This window comes from Balaenoptera borealis (genome assembly GCF_965194805.1).
Source record: "Balaenoptera borealis genome assembly, chromosome: 8".
Lineage (NCBI taxonomy): Eukaryota > Metazoa > Chordata > Mammalia > Artiodactyla > Balaenopteridae > Balaenoptera > Balaenoptera borealis.
This window is the reverse complement of record NC_138865.1, coordinates 61,295,263-61,312,772: the sequence shown is the minus strand read 5'-3', so window position 1 is coordinate 61,312,772 and position 17,510 is coordinate 61,295,263. Positions and strand designations below refer to the sequence as shown.

Sequence of the window (17,510 nt, the reverse complement as noted above, 5' to 3'; positions counted from 1 at the left end):
TTTTTCTAAAAAACAAAGTTTTATTTCAAACGTTCGAAAATAGATAGAATGTGAATCTTTTGTTGGTCTGAGCTGTGCAGCTAGCTGAAAAATCGGAACAAAACCAGAAACCCTCCTGGTGACAGAAGTATGAGTGAGAGGGGATAAAAATAATAGTCCCATGGTTTCTTAGGTATAAATATATCTGAGAAGCCAGGCTCATATGGGAAATAGCATTCAGCTTTTATATAACACATCTTAGTCAACATTGAATCCTATATGAGCAGGGTTCATAGAAATTTTAAAAATCAGTAATGTTGAGAAAATACCATTTGTATTCAAATTCATCTTTTAAAGGATAAATCTTCCAGAAAAATTATAAAACATAAATACACTTGACTCCATGTACAACGGTCAAAATGAAACCAAATGTAAAGGTATCTCCTTCCCCCTCATACTACAGTTCTTGCAGATACACGGGGGCCATTATACATCTCTGTCTTCACACTTGTAGTAAAGCAAGTCCATTGTGAAATAACAAAGAGCAAAATCTTGGTAGTAGGAGAAGGCCTGTTTCCACTGGTCACTCTGAATATACAGATTCACTAATAGACCCTTGTCTCCCCAGGTATTGTTCAGCAAATATTTGATTGCAAGAAAGAGAACCCACCCGAGCTAAGGCAGATAAAATAAGATGGTGTGTTTGAAAACTATAAGAAGACTATCACACTTCTGTAGGTACACCAAGTTCTTAGGAGGAACTGAAGCCAACTGCAGCTCATTCTCTGTTGAACTTGAACAAAGACCCAGTATGGCCATTTCAGTCTCATATTTAAAGTAAGTCTCAGGTTTTATTAGTAAGAAACAAATGGAATTTTCTGGATCCCAAATTCAAATTTCTAAGACAGATAATCTGATTGGCTCAGGTTGGATCAGAGGTCAATCCTTGGCCCAATCAGCTATGGGCTAAGCCATAATTCAGAACGAGGCAATAGGAGGAAGCTTTCTGAGAAGTAAGCAGAAGGCAGAGTAGGTGAGATAAGCATTTGTCAGAAAAGTTAGCATAAAATAACGGAATTCCCTACTAAGGTATAGAAAAAAATCTATTTTCTTGACGGTAACTGCAACTGAGGTGGGAGATAGGGAGCCTGTGATGATTTGGGAAAGACTCCTGACTCAGAAGAACTCTGTGTCTATTCAGCTAAGAGCACAGGGGTCCCTTTAAGAACAAATGCACAGAGGATGTGCCTTTTTCCTAAGGGAAGACAAGGACCTCATTGTACCCCAGTAGTCTGGCACTTAGAAGTTAACATCTTTCACATATTTCATTTAACAAAACCATGTGTCTATACTAGCATACAAAAATACAGAAAAACACCTTGCTGCTTTCACATCTTTAAAAATACCATAGGCTTCCCTTGCAGCACTGACAGCTCCGGCTACATCAGAGAAGCTAGTTAGGGACTCAAACCTTGGCAATATCAGTGCATTGTGATGACATTTGACCTTGTTCTCATCACCTGGAGATTGCTTAAAGGAATTCCACAACCATTTGTCTTATATACACAATAGTGTTGTTAGAATGGTATTCATGGACTTTGAAGATGATAACTAAATCTAGGTTCCATATGCCAAATATAGCCTGACACCAGCTGGTTATAAATCTGTTCTCTCTGAGGAAGTTCTTTTTAAAATTCATGACTTAAAATAATTCCTTGTACACTGTGCATGTATGTGTATTCATATACAGTTGTACTTTAAAAAAAAAAAGCCTACAGTGTTTATTCTTCTAATCTAAATTATATTCTTTTAAAAAGAAAAAAGTTAGCATGAGGATATATATGCTGCATAGGATATCTCTAGCTTTCATTCCTGACCTGTCATTGCCTTGCTTGAACTCAGACCCAGTTCCCAGAAGGATTGGACAGGTGGTATATAGAATAATATATGTCATGCTTTTTTCCGAATTATTCCTCTGCTTTGAGCCTAAGATAACTGGCCTAAGCTTATCTGAGCAATCTTCTTTTAGCTGAATTTTCTCCTAGGAGATTTATTGCATTATAAACAAAATATGAAGAAAGCATCATACTACAATAAAATCTCCGTTAGATATTGAGACATAAGCAATGCTACTTTGAAAACTCCCGAAAAGAATGTAACCCACAAGGGGACAGACATTCTTACATCCCTCACATCAGGACACCAGGAGTGTGTCTTCCTTTTCTTTTCCATGAAAAATGACAATGTATAGTTGCAGAGCATCAGTGATGATACATGCCCTGAGAGTGAGTGGTGCCCAGTTGTAGGAGCAACAATGCAAAGAGTGGCAGCACACTTACTAAAGAACTAAGAATAAGGGGCAGCTATGCCTAGAAAAGAGCTACCAAACTGGAAAGAGGAATACAAATCATAGACCCCCAACACACTGTCACTGAGTCCTTTGTGAAGCTAAACTACACTGAGTGGAAAAAAGAACATTGAAATGTCTTGGGGTCCTGATGCAATTCGTGCAAAAATAGATAATAGAAAAATAAATGATTTCAAAAATTAATTAAAAAGCCCAATTTATTAAAATGACATAATATAAAAGAAAAACAGAACCATTTGTAATCAACAGAAACAAAGATTAAGAATTTGATCCAGTTAAGAGTGATCTTGTTATAGAAGAAGTCACTATATCAACTTATATTACATTTTTAATATTTTGAAAATGTTAGAGAATTCTTAATTTAGAATTCTATAGACTTCTAATAGAAATTAATATCCTCTTATTATAACAAATTTTAACAATTTGGCCAATTCTGAAATATAAGATGGTTTACAGTTTCTTATCCTAACTATATCCCTTCTATATTGTGTGACCTGAAACAAATAATTTCATATTTATAGGCTTTACAGAATTGAGTTCCCTTGTCTGTAAAGTTAGTGGGGGAGGTAGAATATTTAGCTCTGGACTTTCAAAACTATCTCACAAGATCTAATTCTCAACCAATGAATGATTTGTTTGAAATTCAATCCATGTGATTCCAATGGTCAGTCAGTCACTGGGTAAAATGACATTAATAAAGACTGGAGCTTTTGATAAGTTATGATAATATATGTAAAAGTTTGGAGACGTATTTTGTAGACCAATAGACAAATTATTAGATTTAAATACTCTATTAGGGTTATAAGAGTAGATAATATATTTCAACTGGTATCTTTATCACCAGTCTATTTTAAAACACTAATTAACACCACTTACTAAATTAATTCTGATCATAGTGGCTATATTTATACTGATTGTAAGATGGATTTTAATCTATAACCATTAATAGCATTACCATTCCCCCGACCCATGTAAGACAGGTGATTTTAAACATGAGGAATAATAAGCTCCTTTCAATCTGTATATGATCCATGGAAGTTTTCCAATGCAAATAAAAGATCCTATGTTCTCGAGATACTAGGATACTAGGAGTAGATAGATTTCCAAGAATAATTCTTTCTTCTTTTCTTTATACTAAAAAGTGATGGATTCTCTCTGATTTATTCTGCAGAGGTTCAAAGAAAGAGTATTTTTTGTCAAATATGGTTTATTGATAATAATAATTACCATTAATGAGGCTCTGTTTTGTCAGAATTGTTCTACATATACTCTTAAAGCCTGCAAGGGAGGTGTCTAATATTCTTATTTTGTAATATAATATAATTAAGAGACTCAAAGAGTTTAACATAACACATAACAATTAATATAACACAGTTAATAAATAGCACAATTAAGCTTCAGAATATGTGCTATTGACTCCATAAACCATCCAACAATCAACATACTTCAACAACTCTTCATGAAACACTATTTTCTGGAAAGAATAGGAAGAACATTTATTTGGTCACAGAGGTTGGTTTAAGTTTAAGCTCTAATATTTACTTGTGAGTAACCTCAGGCAAGTGTCTAAGCTCTATTTTAGTTTCCAAGTTTTCCTGTTCATTTCCCAACAGTTATGAAAGTAATATAACACTGATACATTTCCTACGTGTTAAATACTAATATTATTAATATAAATAGTAATGGATGAAATCCAGAAAAAGGATGTCAAATAGGAAGAATGGACACCAAGATAGCCCCTAGTTTGGGAACTGTTTGTCAGTCATGCATATCCCTTTTCATCAGCTTTGATGCTGAGGACATTTGACCTATCACAAACAAGTCTGAGGCTGCATGTGGTGCTGTGATACTGTGCTGCAGCCCCTAAAACATCTCTAACCAAAAAAGAAAAAGAAATTCTTATATATTCAAGTTAGGAAGGAAGACATGCTTATTTTTTTTCCAGAATACACTTAATAACAAACTTACTATAAACAAGAGACTAAACACATATCATTACAGTTAAACGCACAGGTTTTGCAATAAAGAGGCAACATTCAAATTCTAGCTACACCTCTCAATGATGGCATGGCATTTGAGAAATTACTTAGTCTGCATTTTATGTGTGAACTGGAGATAATAACTTCTGTAACAATTAAATTAGCCAGAATATATAAATCAATTAGCACAGTACTTGGTTACTGTGTGGCAAAGACTTAATAAGTGGTAATTAAAAGTGCATTTGTCATTACTATCTTTATTTTGAATTTCCACATAATTAGAATAATATTTAACTGTAGTAGCAAGCAAAAGCCTTGGTAACTGAGAAAAATAAACATTCATCAACCCTTATCTAGGCTACCATTTTTAAAAGGCTTTTAAAAACTTCAGACTGGGGTCGGGGGGACCTTCAAGATGGCAGAGGAGTAAGACGTGGAGATCATCTTCCTCCCCACAAATACATCAAAAATACATCTACATGTGGAACAACTCCTACAGAACACCTACTGAACACTGGCAGAAGACCTCAGACTTCCCAAAAGGCAAGAAAATCACCATGTACCTGGGTAGGGCAAAAGAAAAAAGAAAAAACAGAGACAAAAGAATAGGGATGGGACCTGAACCCCTGGGAGGCAGCTGTGAAGAAGGAAAAGTTTCCACACACTAGGAAGCGCCTTCACAGGCGGAGACGGGGGGTGGGCAGGAGGGAAGCTTCGGAGCCACGGAGGAGAGCTCAGCAATTGGGGTGTACAGGGCAAAGCAGAGAGATTCCCACACAGAGGATCGGTGTCGACCAGCACTCACCAGCCTGAGAGGCTTGTCTGCTCACCCGCCAGGGTGGGTGGGGGCTGAGAGCTGAGCTTGGGCTCCGGAGGTCAGATCCCAGGGGGAGGACTGAGGTTGGCTGCATGAAGATATGCCTGAAGGTAGCTAGTGTGCCACATCTAGCCGGGAGGGAGTCCAGGAAAAACTCTGGACTTGTCTAAGAGGCAAGAGACCATTGTTTCGGGGTGCACGAGAAGAGGGGATTCCTTCCCTGTCTACCCACAGAAGGCAGAGCACCGCCTAAATGAGCTCCAGAGATGGGCACAAGCCTCAGCTATCAGCTCAGACACAAGAGACGGGCATGAAACGCTAACGCTGCTGCTGCAGCCACCAAGAATCCTGTGTGCAAGTGCAGGTCACTATCCATACACCCCCCCAGATGGCTGTGCAGCCCGCCACTGCCAGGGTCCCGTGATCCAGGGACAACTTCCCTGGGAGAACACATGGTGCACCTCAAGCTTTTGCAACATCATGCTGGGCTCTGCCGCCGCAGGCTTGCCCTGTATTCCAATTATAACTACTGTACCCCTCCCTCCCCCTGGCATGAGTGAGCCAGAACCCCGTAATCACCCGCTGCTTTAACCCCCTCCTGTCTGGGGGTGGGGAACAGAAGCCTGAGGGCAACCTACATGCAGAGGTGGGGCCAAAACCAAAGCTGAACCCCAGGAGCTGTGCGAACAAAGAAGAGAAAGGGAAATCTCTCTGTGCAGCCTCAGGAGCAGCAGATTAAATCCCCACAATCAACTGGAGGTACCCTGCATCTGTGGAATTCCTGAATAGACAATGAATCAACACAAAATTGAGTGGGAGACGTTGGGAACAACTGTAGACTTGGGGTTTGCTGTCTGCAACGAACTTGTTTCTGATTTTAATGTTTCTTAGTATAGTTTTTAGTGCTTGTTATCATTGATGAATTTGTTTATTGGTTTGGTTGCTCTTTTCTTTTTTATTTTAATAATTTAAAAAAATTTTTAATTTTAATTATTTTATTTATTTATTTATTTATTTATTTTTTCTTTCTTTTGTCCTCCCTTTTCTTCTGAACCGTGTGGCTGACAGGGTCTTGGTGCTCCGGCCTGGTGTCAGGCCTAAGCCTCTGAGGTGGGGGAGCCAAGTTCAGGACATTGGACCTCCTGGCCCCACATAATATCAATTGGCCAGAGGTCTCCCAGAGATCTCTGTCTCAACACTAAGACCCAGCTCCACCCAAAAGCCAGCAAGCTCCAGTGTTGGACACCCCATGCCAAACAACTAGCAAGACAGGAACACAACCCCACCCATTAGCAGAGAGGCTGCCTAAAATCATACTAAGTTCACAGACACTCCAAAACACACCACCAGACACGGTTCTGCCCAAGAGAAAGGCAAGATCCAGTCCCACCCACCAGAACACAAGCACCAGTCCCCTCCACCTGGAAGCCTACACAAGCCACTGAACCAACCTTACCCACTGGGGGCAGACACCAAAAACAACGGGAACTATGAACCTACAGCCTGTGAAAAGGAGACCCCAAAATCAGTAAGTTAAGCAAAATGGGAAGACAGAGAAATACACAGCAGACGAAGGAGCAAGGTAAAAACCCACCAGACCAAACAAATGAAGAGGAAATAGGCAGTCTACCTGAAAAAGAATTCAGAGTAATGACAGTAAAGATGATCCAAAATCTTGGAACTACCATGGAGAAAATACAAGAAACGTTTAACAAGGACCTAGAAGAACTAAAGAGCAAACAAACAATGATGAAAAACACAATAAGTGAAATTAAAAATACTCTAGAAGGAATCAATAGCACAATAACTGAGGCAGAAAAATGGATAAGTGACCTGGAAGATAAAATAGTGGAAATAACTACCGCAGAGCAGAATAAAGATAAAAGAGTGAGAAGAATTGAGGACAGTCTCAGAGACTTCTGGGACAACATTAAATGCACCAACATTCAAATTATAAGGGTCTGAGAAGAAGAAGAGAAAAAGAAAGGGACTGAGAAAATATATGAAGAGATTATAGTTGAAAACTTCCCTTACATGGGAAAGGAAATAGTCAATCAAGTCCAGGAAGCGCAAAGACTCCTATACAGGAAAATCCAAGGAGAAACACGCCAAGACACATAATAATCAAACTATCAAAAATTAACTACAAAGAAAAAATATTAAAAGCAGCAAGGGAAAACAACAAATAACATAAAAGGGAATCCCCATAAGGTTAACAGCTGATCTTTCAGCAGAAACTCTGCAAGCCAGAAGGGAGTGGCAGGACATATTTAAAGTGATGAAAGGGAAAAACCTACAACCAAGATTACTCTACCCAGCAAGGATCTCATTCAGATTCAATGGAGAAATTAAAATCTTTACAGGCAAGCAAAACTTAAGAGAATTCAGCACTACCAAACCAGTGTTACAACAAATGCTAAAGGAACTTATCTAGGCGGGAAACACAAGAGAAGGAAAAGACCTACAATAACAAACCCAAAACAATTAAGAAAATAGTAATAGGAGCATACATATTGATAATTACCTTAAGTGTGACTGGATTAAATGATCCAACCAAAAGACATAGACTGGCTGAATGGATAAAACAAGACCTGTATATATGCTGTCTACAAGAGACCCACTTCAGATTTAAGGATGCATACAGGCTGAAAGTGAGGGGGTGAAAAAGATACTGCATGCAAATGGAAATCAAAAGAAAGCTGGAGTAGCAATTCTCATATCAGACAAAATAGACTTTAAAATAAAGACTATTACAGGAGACAAAGAAGGACACTACATAATGATCAAGTGATCAATCCCAGAAGAAGATATAACAATGTAAATATTTATGCACCAAACATAGGAGCACCTCAGTACATAAGGCAAATGCTAACAGCCATAAAAGAGGAAATCGACAGTAACGCAAGAATAGTAGGGCACTTTAACACCTCACTTTCACCAATGGACAGATCATCCAAAATTAAAATAAATAAGGAAATACAAGCTTTAAATGACACATTAAACAAGATGGACTTAATTAATATTCATAGGACATTCCATCCAAAAACAACAGAATATACTTTCTTCTCAAGTGCTCATGGAACATTCTCCAGGATAGATAATATCTTGGGTCACAAGTCAAGCCTTGGCAAATTTAAGAAAATTGAAATCGTATCAAGTATGTTTTCTGACCACAATGCTATGAGACTACATATCAATTACAGGAAAAAAATCTGTAAAAAATACAAACATATGGAGGCTAAACAAAACACTACTAAATAACCAAGAGATCACTGAAGAAATCAAAGAGGAAATAAAAAAATACCTAGAAACAAATGACAATGAAAACACGATGACCAAAAACAAAAACACAAACTTAAGACCGAACTCTCAAAGGGGTGAAAAGAGGTCTATCATTCTTTATTAAAGATCTTGTTACCAACAATATTCTGAATAAAATGTCTATTTCTCTTTTAGAATGAAGTTTACAATCACTTTTAACATCCAGTAAAGAACCTGATGCTGTTGGAACGTGCTACAATATCTTCCAGTGGAAAATACTTCAGTATCTTCCGATATAGTAAGTGAACCGGTAGCAAAATAAGACTGATTAATATCAATTGTACTGTTTTGCCTAATTTTTGGATTGTCTACTTACTAATTGAATTTATTTGCTTTGTTGAGGGAAATGGCTTAAATCAAGAAAACTTATTTGCTTAAAACAATGAACTTTATTTCTTATAATCCTGCAATTTATGGATATTTCTTATTCCTCAGTTGGTATGTGGTTGATGATTCAAATGGTCTCACTAATACACAACTGCAGACAGGCTGCTTGGTCTAGAAGTGTTCAGAAGGGAGAGCGTGTGTCTGCTCCGTGTGGTTTCTGATTCTCCAATAGGCAATCCTAGACTTTTCTTTACATGAGCAATCTCAGGATTCCAAATAGTCGTAGGAAAGCAAGATCCAATGCACAAAGGCTTCCTAACCTCTGCTTGGGTCACATTTGCTAATGTCCACTGGATTAAACAAGGCAAATGGTGAAGGCCAGACACAAAGCATGAAGTATTAGACTTTACTTCTTGATGGGAGGGGTGGAAAAGTGATATTAGAGTTGTGCATAAAGGGATGAGAGGAATTTGTGGTAATTTCTGTACTCTCCCATACTAACCGAACGTGTTCAAATAATGTATGTGAGTTATGCTGCATATATTATCAATTTTGATAAGGCTTAAGGGAAAACACAGACTTATACAAACTTGTTGACAGACAAAAAGGCATATCATAGGCAGTAATCTAGGAACAGAGAAAAGTGAAGTGTATACTGATTGACAGTACATATTGCAAAGAAAAAGTTATTAAAATAAGTGGTTTCTTAGTCACTTTTACCTTACATGTTACCTAACCCCATATATACTGATTTCTTCCTCCACATTTTTTTCATAGGACACATGTTTTTGAACAGAGAATTCTGAGTATATCTAGTGCAATGTGGTAAATATCACTCTTATTCTGTCAAAATTAATTTTGCATTAAACCATTCTTTCAAATGACCTTTGTGAATTATGTCCTTGTAACTGTATATAAAAAGAAAAACATGGCTCCTTGACTTGGGGGGTTCACAGTCATGGGAAAAATAGATATGGAAACAAGTAATTATAGTAAAGCCTGACACACTTAACTTATTCATCTAAATAGAATGGTTGAGCATAGGAACTCAGTCCATGTCTGTAGAATTAATGGATGTCGTATTGATGGAGAGGATCATTCATTTCAGAGAAAATGAGTAGACAATTGCATAGCTACTCCTATGAGAGCAGAAAGGTTAAGGCAATCTGGGAGAGCATCCAGGGGCACATCTGCTGAGTTCTTGAAACAGGTCATTTCAAATCATCATCAAAGAAGAACTTCACTTCCATCAACAATGATTCATGCAACTCCAGGAAAAAATGAAATACATTTATTACAAAGGAAAAGTTGTAAAGGTAAATATAAACCTGGAATGGAGTGGCATTAATGAAATTTTTTAAAATGTATAGATGAACAGATGATCAAACCTGGATTTGGGCAAGAGGGACAACGATATAACAAAGAAAAGAATCAGAATTCTATAAGTAAAGTCATAGAAAATAGTCATGGGGTCCAGAATAAGGAATATAACAAAAAGGAATGATGATTAAGCAGTAGTTAATATTTCAATATTTGCAATTGTAAACCACAAATGAGACTGGAGATTTAACTAAACTATAAAATATTTAGGTAGAACTCATAATTTCTTTAAATTACAGTTAAAATGTGTTGTCCATCTAAATTTAGTACATGTGCTGGATTACATGGGTTCGGGTTGTAAGGAATGACATTAAGCAGAAGAAGGAACAGTATTATAAATTCAAAAGGAGAAATGTCCCCACCTGCCATCTACAGTAGTTGCCCTGAGAATTTAATTTAAAAAAGAACAATGATACAGGAAATCCAGAAGTTGGTGGGGTACCTCTCTTGGTACTTTTCTGATTTGAAACAATGTAGAGATGCTTTTGGTTTGAAAGGTTTATATAGACTATACTACACTGTAATGGGCATGCACTCCTTTAAAAGGAGATAAAAAAACAGGCATAGTCTTCATCAAAACCAAAAAATGTTATTTCTGATAATTTTGGTATATTTGAAATCCTTAAATATTTCCCTGATATGAGAGTAATGCTTTTCTTTTTCTCTACAAAATATTGTGCAAGGTAGTAGATTTCTGTGATGCACAATTTGGTTCTTAGATGTATTTGCTCCTTAACTTAGAAAAGTACCCTGGTATTTGTATTCTGTTTGCTGCTTTAGAGACACTGAAAAAAATTGTTTCCTTTGGAGTAATCCTGTTTTATTGGTGCATTAAAAATGTGGTGCAGGCTAATGTGGAAAATTTAGTCTGTCACTTTAAATCAATAGTGATCTACAGAACTATGCAAGGTCAAGCATTTGTTCAGGCTACCTTTGCAACAAATCATAATGCCACATTAAGTACTTACAGGATGTTATTAAGCAAAGAAAACCTCCTGGGGAAAGGAGATCTGTTGAAGACAGTGGAAGGAAAGCTCCATAGGCAGATATTAAAAAGTGTTGTTTCAGGGGGACTTCCCTGGTGGTCCAGTGGGTAAGGCTCCAAGCTCCTAATGCAGGAGGCCCGGGTTTGATCCCTGGTCGGGCAACTAGATCCCGCATGCATGCCACAACTTAAAAGATCCCATATGCCGCAACTAAAAGATCCCAATAAATAAACAAACAAATAAATAAATTTTAAAAATATAAAATAAAACAATAAAAAACATTGTCTCAGAATTTAGAGCTAGTGCAGCAGGAGGTGGAAAACTGGAATGATAAGCAATACCAGGTACTAATAGGTGTTTTAATAATGTGCACATTTCTTTAGAAAGACTTTCATTTTTATAAAGAAAGAGGGGGGAAAATCAGCTCTTTCACCAGAAAAGTTTGCTAGTCTGAATAAGTAAATGTGTCTGATGTTCCCTAGCCACCTATCAGAAATACTTCTATCATTCAGATTGTAAAAATGAAAAGGACATGAGGTGGGTAATTATGTGTGTGTGTGTGTGTGCGCGCGTGTGTGTCTGGTACAAAATTAGATTGGACCAATTTGTAATCTATCAAAACATTTTTTTTAGTAAATGTAATTTGCTGTGTCAGTTATATTTTTTAGGGTAATTCATTTATTCATTATCATGTATTTCAGAAAATATTTGGTGTCTACCAAGAGCCACATACTGTGCCACAAACTGGGTATACAGTGCAGAAAAGAAAAAAATAAAAATACTAGAAACAGTCTTGGTCTCTGCTCTCATGAGCTTCATAAAATTTATATTCTGGTGAGGGGGACTTCTAAAGGATATACCTGGATGTGAGGAAGCAGAAGTACCCATTAGGATGGAAACACAAAGGTCAGATGAAGTAATGAAATAATGGGTGGCTTCTTTTTTTTTTGCTTTTTTAAGATTTTTTTGATGTGGACCATTTTTAAAGTCTTTATTAAATTTGTTACAGTATTGCTCTGTTTTATGTTTTGGTTTTTTGGCCATGAGCATGTGGGATCATAGCTCCCCGACTAGGGATCGAACCCACACCCCCTGCATTGGAAGGCATAGTCTTAATCACTGGACCGCCAGGGAAGTCCCTGGGTGTCTCCTTGGATAAGAGGATTCAATAAGAACAGCTGTGTTGTGCTACAGATGCTAATGTAGCCCCGCTGTCTTGGTTGTACCTCGGAAGTTGATATCCTCTCCTCTTCTCTTTAGTGGATCTGCTTCTGTCTCTCTTTGCTCCACCAATTTTCCAGCCTTGCTTCTTATTCTACTGACTCCTGTCTCTGTATCATATTTTTATTTCTACAAAAGAGGGACTTAGGTTTGTTATGTACTAACTGTATCAATCAGGATTTTTATTTATGAGCAACAGTATCCACTCTAAATATTTTAATTTAAAAATTATTGGTCAGCTCACAGAAAATACAGGAGGGAGCAGATACTCAGGAATAGAGTAATGAAGACAAAAACAATGTTCAAGTTACCTGCACAGGACACATTTGGCAGAGGGCATAAACACCTCAGGAGCCACCATGCAATCTGAACACTGGATGCTCTTACACAGCTAACCTTCGGAGGTGGATATATCTGCCAGTTCCCTCATCAGAATGGATTCTCTGCCACACGTGCTTCTTCACATAATTCTGTAAGCATAAGAAGAGTATTCAGATATGGTCAGAGATCAAAAATCCATTATTACATCCACTGCATTTTTCTAAATGTAAGACTACAACTTGACTGAGTTTTGGTGCAGACAAATTACAGGTCCCTTGACTCCATAAAAATCTATTGATTTTGTGGTTGTTTTGGCACCATTACTTCATCAAAGTGTTGGAGATTAAGGTGGCAGAGTCAAATGACACAAAAAAATTTACAGAAATTCATCTGTAACTATTTCTCTGAAAAAAAATAGCTATAGATGTTTAGAGTTTCTTAGATTTGGCTTCAATAATAATTTGGAGCTTAATAATTTCTCAACTTACACCACATTTATGGAACAATAAGTATAATGTATTTTTTAAAAGTATATTCTATTGTGTTCCCTAAAACATGTATTGCAAATTGTGAAAAATACATTCCATGCAATGGTAGAAAGAAAAAGATGAAAGGAAAATATAAGTTGTAAAAATAAAATGAGCCCCAAAGTAAATTAAGGTAGAAAATAATTGTCTTTATATTTTGCATACATGCTATCTGTGATCCCCAAATTCTCAAAATTATATTCTGAACATTCTAGAATACATTGCAAAGAAGGAAGCCTGACAAGTTTCATTATCTATAATATTCATAAAACAAAACAAAACAATATGGATTACTCAATATAAGTACAACAGTTACTTTTAAAACTGTAAAATTTTTAAAACTTTTTTTCAATAAAAGAAATAGTTCCCTGTGATACTTCATGAAAGAATTACTATAAAACAAACAATAGTGGCAATGAAAACTTGTTTAATGAGTGTATGGTTTTCCTACAAGCAATCCTTATGCTATCTCTTACTGTAAGTTCTAGGATGTGCCAAAGCATAGTTACGTTAAAAAAAAATTGGGGCTTCCCTGGTGGCGCAGTGGTTGAGAATCTGCCTGCCAATGCAGGGGACACGGGTTCGAGCCCTGGTCTGGGAAGATCCCACATGCCGCGGAGCAGCTGGGCCCGTGAGCCACAATTACTGAGCCTGCGCGTCTGGAGCCTGTGCTCCGCAACGAGAGAGGCCGCGATAGTGAGAGGCCCGCGCACCATGATGAAGAGTGGCCCCCACTTGCCGCAACTAGGGAAAGCCCTTGCACAGAAACGAAGACCCCACACAGCCAAAAATAAATAAATAAATATTAAAAAAAAAAAAAATTACCAGTGATCAATGCACACACCCTATATGGACAATTATCTAATGGTCTGCCCTAAGAAAAGGAGAGATTTTAAATATTACATAGCTATGATGTTCATCTTGAAGAAGGTACACCTCCAAAGGCTGTTTATCATAACCTCCAGGGAATGCAATATGTTTTAAAAACACATATTCAATACTCAGATTATTGTAAAAATAAAAACTATGCAAAGCAATGATTGACAGATCTTCTGTAGATCTATACAGATTAGAGAATGAATAAGCATTGAAGAGAGTCCAAAAGATACTGCTGTAGAGGAAGTGATGGACTGTATACTTCCAGATCAGAGTCCATAACTATGAATCTTTTCAACCATTTGGCAGATATTAATCAGAAGTAATTTTGGATTATACCCATCACCAATTATTTGGAGCATGTGTTTTTTTATGTTGCTAAATGCTCTGTCAACCTGAGCTGATTTGCCAGCCTAAGTAAGATAAGAAATCTGAAAGTGATTTTCACATTTAATACAGCACAATAAAGAAACTCTTGCTACCCACACTCTATTTCTAATCCTTATGTTATCTAACTCTGTGTTAGGATGCAGCTCCTCCTATCACAATTAGAAGTTGATGAGTAAAGACAATAGAGTTATATTCTGAACGTTCACCATGAAGATATTTCAAAATAGATGACTTTAAAGAAGTTAGTAGGTTCTTAAGCCAATCATGTGGAGGGTATAAATTGGTCAAGAGAGTGAATACATGAAGGAGAAAGCACAGATAGCTACCAAGGGATCAGGAATAGTTACCCGTCCTTACCTTGGCCTTGGAAATGGAACTTAAACAGAATCATTGCAGTTATGGGAGGGAAAAAGAATTTGTGTATCCAGCCTAAAAAATCCAAATATTGTTATATAGGTAAGCCAACCACAGATAGACCTGCCAAAGGGTATTCTTAGAATAAAGGATATCTTGATGATTCTTATGAGGCATATATGGCTAAGAATGAGGATAGCTCACTGAAGTGGCAGTCTTTCATCCTACAGAAGAGGGCCACCTAGAGCAGTAAAACAGGATTGAAAGAGAGATAATGGTATCTCTGGATTCCTGCATTCAGCAGAAGGAGTAAAGAACCAGTCAATGGGGGGGGGGGGGATGAACACAGTGTCATCAACTGTGTAAAAATCCCTAGTTATAGGGGGTATAATTCAAAACCAAAACAAACAAAAACAGAAGAAACCTCAAAAGTAATTATTGAGAGAATGAGTCCATTTTTAGGTATGTGCCAGGCCAGAGATTACAAAGCCAGCGAAGTTAGAGTGATTTTGATCAGATTAAACTCTTGTCCCACTCCTATCCTTAACAGAGATTGAGAAAGAGATATGGTGTTAAAGAAGAAAAAGCCAATAAAGTTCTCTTTCATGCTGCAGAGTGTCTTGCTTCCTGACTACAGAAGGTCTTTGAAAGAAGAGGGGAGAAAAGTTTTATCTTTGAATAAAAGATGAAACCTTGATTACTGTATGGATCTGGACATTTATAATTTTTTTAAATGTTAGACCGTGTTCTCTGACTTAAAGGAGTACAGGGCTTTTAATGAGCATAAAAATCATGAAGACTATAAGGCTTTTCATCTAGGGTCAAGGGAAAGAAGAAACCCACTGAAAAAATGTTAAGGGGTAGCTAGAATTAAAAATATGGTTTATTTTTACTACATCCTATAAAGCATGCTTGTTTATATATCTGAAATGTGTGTGTGTGTGTGTGTGTGTGTCAGTAGAGAACATTTTTTTTTTTAATTCTGGAATCAAAAATTATCTATACATCAAGGTCATTTAAATGTTGAAATTATCTCCCCATGAACTGGTGAAGAAATCTCAGTTTCATTCATTGTTAAAATAAATTAGCAAATCACTAATGAAAGTGATTTCTGGCAAAACATTTACATCATGACCCAATGAACATTTAGCATCCATAATACTTATGAATAAGAAAGAAATGAGGCTGCATTCATATTTGTTTACAACATTACAAAATAATAACAGTTTACTCTCATGGAATCCCAGACATCTGTACTTGTTCAAGAATATCATCCCTGCAACACACAGATAAGTGTACTTCTATTTTTTTTAAAGCATCATAAAACTATCAGTGTCACACCTGAGGTCAGGGAAAGTGTTTAAAAGATTGAATTCAGAATGACTGAATAATAAGTAAAAAAATGAAAACATGTTTTGCTTCTAATATGTGTTCCCACACAGGTCTCTTCACACCTGAATCCAACAAAGCATTCATAAGTATCTACCTCAGCCAAACAGGGCACAATTTACAAAAAAAATGAAGTTTGTTTTTTCATTCTGTGTCTACATCACTAATTTTCTTTTATCACTTCCAGTGCATATAGCACCAACGAAACAACCTCAGGAATGAAGCTTGTTATAAAAGTGGGCTTTAGGGTGCATTAAAAAATGATTGTGTGTAGACAACAGCACATTAAAATGAGTTTTCTTAGGAACAGATGCCAGCTGGCAGGGAATAGAGCACTTTATTGAGTTTTGTAACCAAGTCATTTTATGTGTATACTACAAATACGGTATTACATATAGGACAACTTATTGCCAGTATTGTTATGGAAACAATTCAAAACTTCTTGTGTAGATACATTCTTCTTTTTGCATTTCTGTTTTGTATATAGTAAAGAGAGTCTGTTTCAGGGGTCCTAAAGCAAAATAACAATCATTAGTAGAACCAAAAGTATACTTGTTTATGTTGAAAAAGAAAAAAATATCCCAAACCAACAACATTGGACAAAATATTTATATAGTATACTCAGAGGTGAATGACTTATAAGTGAAAGCTAATTTTAAGTAATGTTTATCAAGTGTAATACATTCTCTCTATGCTTTACAAAATTTCTATATTATTACATGTTATAAAAAATGTTGTATGTTAGAAATTATGGTCCTATTAATGGTCCAAATGGCATGCCATTTAGAAAAGATGTGGAAACACAGAAGCAGGGCAAGTATCTCTTTTTTAAAATCACCATTTCAAAAGTTTGAGATAAGCTTCATGTCCCCTTGGAGTTTACTCTTCTATATTGCTAACTATACCTAATGTCCTTAAGAATGTCTAATCTTACGTTGTAATTGCAGCACCATACAATTTTGGCAATGATTTTAGGATAGAGTTTGATGAGTGTATTATAGAATACTTGGCCCTTCCCACTCTTGTTGTTCTGTAAAAGTATTAATTGTATTAGCAGATATGAATTCTCTCAATAAGATGAACTAAATATCCTGAAAAACCTTTTCAATTAAAAAGAGAGGAAACCAAAAGAAAAGAAAATCTACCACTTGAAAACACTGAATATAATATTTTGAAAAGTCTTTAAAAATGTATATGCAGATTTGCAGGAAAGTGAAGTCCACAGGGACCACAATTAAGCAGCGGCAGGATTACACAATGGAAAGCTCTTGTTAA

General features: G+C 36.5%; 1 long non-coding RNA gene across 1 annotated transcript in view; it reads left to right on the top strand.

Moving 5' to 3' along the window:
• Nucleotides 1-17,510, top strand: part of LOC309633192 — a 408,869-nt gene that overhangs the window by 223,893 nt on the left and 167,466 nt on the right. The gene's annotated exons all lie outside the window — the stretch shown is intronic.